Source organism: Onychostoma macrolepis, chromosome 04, assembly GCF_012432095.1.
Source record: "Onychostoma macrolepis isolate SWU-2019 chromosome 04, ASM1243209v1, whole genome shotgun sequence".
Lineage (NCBI taxonomy): Eukaryota > Metazoa > Chordata > Actinopteri > Cypriniformes > Cyprinidae > Onychostoma > Onychostoma macrolepis.
In genome coordinates this window covers 15,439,245-15,445,244 of record NC_081158.1, presented here as the reverse complement: position 1 = coordinate 15,445,244, position 6,000 = coordinate 15,439,245, and positions in this window count along the sequence as shown.

The window sequence follows — 6,000 nt, the reverse complement described above, 5'->3', positions numbered from 1 at the left end:
AACATAAAACAAACACAACCAAACTCTATAAAAGCTATTTATTTAAACTAAAAGATTTTATTTTTAATTTGATATGCTACTCCTCATATATCTTGTTAAAGAAGAATAGGCAATGCCAACTAGTTACTGTCACACTTCAAGGGACGCACGGGAACCAGGAACAAGGAGACGAAGAATATCACAACACAGGAGTTTAATATTCAAAAGTGAACACAGATCACAGGCAGGATAGACACTCAAAGACCGACAAACACTAACTGAAAGGACTGGGGCTTATAAAGACAGGATAACGAGGGAACTAAGAGAACACACCTGAAATCAAATTAACAATCAAGACAGGGGAAAAACTGGGTCACAGGGAACACATGGGGAGCAAAAACACAACAAAACAGTCCAGGGGCGTGACAGTTACTGACCTGATGCAGATTAATATACACATAGCTAAAGGAGGAATGATGTTGTCTTGGCCTGGAGCAAGCTTTATGTAAGGTAACGTGAAAATAAGCAAGGCCCCTATTGTTCTTAATTAGAGTGTGCTGCAGCTCCATTTTCACCACCAATTTACATTGGAAAATTCTGGGACGACCTGTCCATACAGACAAGCCATGGTCGATTTCTTCCTCCAAACCCATAAATGCTTTGTAAGTTTAGTCTAGGCATGTACATTAGTCATCTCAACAAACACATTTGGTCTTGTGAGAGTTTATCTGATAGATTCCTGTTGAGTTCATCCTAATGCCTGCAATTTGGAGTTATCCATACTCATTACACTCTTCATAGTCTCAGCATCAGATGGCACACCTACAGACCGCCCACAGTCCGTTCACACACCATATGATGCATAATGCCAACAAAACTGAGCACATATGAGGAGGAACTGGTCACTGGATTTAGAAAAATGTGTTAGTGGCATCAAATCAAGATTTTTGTTAGAGGCATTTTGTAGCACTTACTCCATCATATTTTTGGATGGACAAATATTGCAAAGTCTACACATGGTTCTGCTATTAGGGTATCAATTATTTCAGATAAACTCAATCCTCAGTATCATATAGAAATAAAATTAACTGCGGTTGGTTGTTTTATATTGGTCTAACAATGTTTTTCTGTCTAAGCTGGCCAAAAACAGATGCAACATGGACCAGACTTCATTGCAATAGTCAATGACACCTTGCTGTGTCATACTAGACAACAAATATCATACACATTTGATCATGTTTGTAAAGTTAAACTACTATCAACTGTTATCATTTACTTACTGGTTGTTGTGATTGGACAGGTCAGCATGGCCCAATTAGCCCCTGCTGGTAGATATTGCAACTAGTTCTCATTTGATGTCCATTGAAAATCTGTGTATTTCAAATAAACAAATATTAAATGTCTGAACTTTTAAAGGTGGATGAGTCAATCTGTATATGTCATGAATTGACTGTTAGTTTGTTAGTCTTAAGACATGAAAATGGAGTGCAGGTTATTCTATATATGTGACCCTGGACCACAAAACCAGTCATAAGGGTAAATTTTTCGAAATTTAAATGTATACATCATCCGAAAACTGAATAAATAAGCTTTCCATTGATGTATGGTTTGTTATGATAGAGCAATATTTGGCAAAGATACAACTATTTGAAAATCTGGAATCTGAGGGTGCAAAAAAAAAATCTAAATATTGAGAAAATCGCCTTTAAAGTTGTCCAAATGAAGTTCTTAGCAATGCATATAACAAATCAAAAATTAAGTTTTGATATATTTACAGTAGGAAATTTACAAAATATCTTCATGGAACATGATCTTTACTTAATGTCCTAATGATTTTTGGCATAAAAAAAAAAATCTATAATTTTGACCCATACAATGTATTTTTGGCTATTGCTACAAATATACCCCAGCGACTTAAGACTGGTTTTGTGATCCAGGGTCACATATTACTTGAGGATGTGTCTTCCGGAAACCAGTGGGCTTGAGTTACCCTTTCTTGCTAACGAACATTCCACCCACCTCAAATGACAGCTGAGCTAAATGCAGGTTTGATCTGAGAGCAAAGAAGTTGACCAGCTGAATACTGTGATCATTTTACAAAGCAATAAAGTCTGGGAACCTTTTTTTCCGAAGTCACTGATTCCATCTACAAAGATAAGATAAATGATCAGTCAACCCCTCATACCAAGCAAACTTGTCACCTTTGAGGACCAATTCTATCTCTCTATAATCTTATTTCTATGACTGATAAGACAGCATAATTTTTCAAGGAACATTTTACTCTTGCTGATTTTCTCAAGAAAAATTGCTTAATTTATTAGACCAAGATCAACATTTTTTGGGTCATCCCTACTATGCAGTATTTACAGGATTAATATATGTGATGGTGATAGTGCCCATCAAGCACCTCAGATATGATGGCATCATGATGTCAACTTCCTGAACGAGCTAAATTACTTTTATGCTCGCTTTGAAAGAGACAACAGAGAAACTGCCACCAAGCTCAATCCCTCAGCTGACCACCCACCAATCATACTCTCCTCCACAGATGTCTGCAAGGCACTGAGCCGGATCAGCGCGCACAAGGCTGCTGGACCAGACAACATCGCTGGTCGTGTTCTCAGGGCATGTGCGGAGCAGCTCGCTGGGGTTTTTACAGACATTTTCAACCTGTCTCTTGCCCAAGCAGCCGTACCAACATGCTTTAAATGCACTTCCATTGTGCCAGTGCCAAAACACTCTAGTCCGAGGTGCCCCAATGACTACCGCCCTGTAGCACTCACACCCATCGTCATGAAGTGCTTTGAGCGGCTGGTCCTGGAACACCTAAAAGACTCTCTACCATCCACATTGGACTCACACCAGTTTGCCTACCGTAGCAATAGGAGCACAGAGGATGCAGTTTCCATGGCACTGCACTCTGTGCTCACTCACCTGGACAATAAGAACACTTATGCACGTATGCTGTTTGTTGACTTCAGCTCAGCATTCAACACTGTCATCCCAACCAAGTTAATAGCCAAACTTGGAGACCTGGGCATCAATACCTCAAAGTGTAACTGGATTTTGGACTTCCTGACCAACAGACCCCAGAATGTTCGATCAGGATTCACCTGCTCCACATCCATCACACTTAACACTGGTGTACCACAGGGCTGTGTGCTAAGCCCGTTTCTCTACTCCTCTTCACCTCCGACTGCAAGCCTGTGTATGGATCTAATTCCATCGTCAAGTTTGCAGATGACACCACGGTGATTGGCCTCATCAGTAACAACGATGAGACTGCCTATAGGGAGGAGATCCAGCACCTGGCCACATGGTGCACTGAAAATAACCTGCTCCTCAACACCACCAAAACGAAGGAGCTCATCGTGGACTTCAGGAAGGAGTCAAGAGGTACACACGACACCATCCACATCAATGGAATGGCTGTTGAGCGTGTCTCCAGTTTCAAGTTCCTGGGGATCCACATCTCGGTGGACATGTTGTGGAAAACCAACACCTCCAGCCTGGTCAAGAAGGCTCACCAGCGCCTCTTCTTTCTGAGGACACTGAGGAAGAATCAGCTCTCCTCTGCTATCCTGGTGAACTTCTATCGCTGCGCAATAGAAAGCATCCTGACCAACTGTGTCACAGTATGGTATGGGAGCTGCTCTGTTGCGGAGCGCAAGGCACTGCAGCGGGTGGTGAAAACTGCCCAGCGCATCACAGGGACTCCACTACCTGCCATCGAACACATCCAGAGGAAACGCTGTCTGCATCGAGCTCGCAGCATCCTTAAGGACTCCTCTCACCCAGCCCACAGACTGTTTTCTCTCCTGCCCTCCGGTAGGTGTTTCAGGTGCCTCCGGACCAGGACCAGCAGACTAAAGAACAGTTTCTTCCCCAGAGCTGTCTCTTTACTGAACTCTAACCCCCGTTGATCCACTTCCTCATATATTATTAACTCTTCTCTCCTACCTCACATCTGCCTTATTTGCACTACTGAATGTAAATTTTTATTACAGTAACAACTGTTTACTTTTGTATCTTGCACTACCATACCTAAATTGGACTATGCTCATTTGCACTGCCGACTGTTGTTTACATTATCAATGTTTACATTATCAATGTTTACATTAACATTTTGCACCGTATGTCTAATTGTAATATGCAATCACTTCCACTGCACTTTTACTCCTTGTTTATATTAATAGTCATCTGTATATATATTATATTGATAGTACATATCACCTGTAAATTCTGTTTATAGTAATAGCCATCTGTATATTTATTCACTATACATATTCACCTGTAAATTCTGTTTATATTAATAACCATCTTTCTATATATATTTATACATATATTCAGTACATATCCTTGTCCTGCACTTATTCAACCATTGTATATACTGCACTTGCTGCTATTGCACTTCTGGTTAGACCTAAACTGCATTTCGTTGCCCTGTACCTGTACTTGTGTAATGACAATAAAGTTGAATCTAATCTAATCTAATCTGGAAGCGGGCTTCGTCATAGCATTTGTTTTCAGTCATGTGGCTGCTCCGCTCAATATGTATTTCCCACACGACTGTTTTACTGCTCATAAGAGATTCCATAATATAAATAGGTTCCTTTGCGCAAGTGAATCCATCTCTAATGCCACCCCTCAGCTATGCTGTACTGACAGTGATGCGTGCTGGGAAACCGAACGCTTACACCATTGCTAGTGCATGCTGGACAACACGTTCAATAAATTTGATCGCCGTGGGACAGGAATAAAACTTTAAGGTCATTCATGGGTGACATCACATTCAGGAATTTCTATTGTATGGCCAGCAATGATTACCAAAACAATCAATGAAACAGAACTGTCACCAATGTTGTACGTTAGTCGGATTTATTTAACCTGTTTGTTTCATGAAGGTGGATGAGGGCAAACAGCATGCAAATAAATAATGACCCATAAAGAAGCATACTGATTTATGTCTGTTGATATTGACTGTTTTTCAGGGCAGCCACATTAGCAAGTATTGCTGTGGGTTTGATCCTGAATTACAGTAAACACTGAAGTGGCAACAATGGCATTATAAAAAATGTATTAATATGCATATATATTATATATTATATTATATTCCATTAATATTTACATATATGAATTTTACACTTTACATCTGGAAGGCGATTTTATCTAAACCCGCATTGCATTTGAAGTTTACAGTTAATCAGTTCATACATTCCCTGGGAATCAAACCCAAGACCTTGGCGTTGCTAAAAACATGATTGTGCTCATGTTTAGCTCCAGCTTGCCTCAACACACCTGCTAGGAAGTTTCAAGTATACCTAGAAAGACCTTGATTAGCTAGTTCAGGTGTGTTTGATCTAATCTCTGCATGACACTGGCCCTCCAGGACCAGGTTTGATGACCCCTGGTCTGAACTCTACAAAAATACAACTTACCAGGAGCAAAGATTCTGTACTTCCAAACACAATTTGGTAGAATTATTGGTAACACTTTAGAATAGGGAACACTTATTCACTATTAACTACGACTTTTTCCTCAATAAATTCCTAATTTGTTGCTTATTAAGGTAGTTAAGTTTAGGTATTGGGTAGGATTAGGGATGTAGAATAAGGTCATGTAGAATAAGGCATTAATATGTGCTTAATTACTACTAATAAATGGCTAATATTCTAGTAATATGCATGCTAATAAGCAACTAGTTAAGAGACCCTAAAATAAAGTGTTACAGAATTATTTAATGTTTTTGTTTTTAGTTCCCATAACCTCAACAATTGAACTGATTTTATGGATATCCTAAATTAAACCCTTCGTTTTAAACAAGTCATTATCATTCATCTGTATTACACTTTTAATTTAATAGAAAAAAAGAAAGAATAAAAAGCAGCTCTAAATTCTATTAGCCATTAACAATATTATTACCGACAAGAGTAATGTCATTATCCTAATGGTGATTTTATATGTCTTTGTTCATAAACAGTAATCTTATTACCAGGTTGACCATCCAGTGTTGGGTGCAGA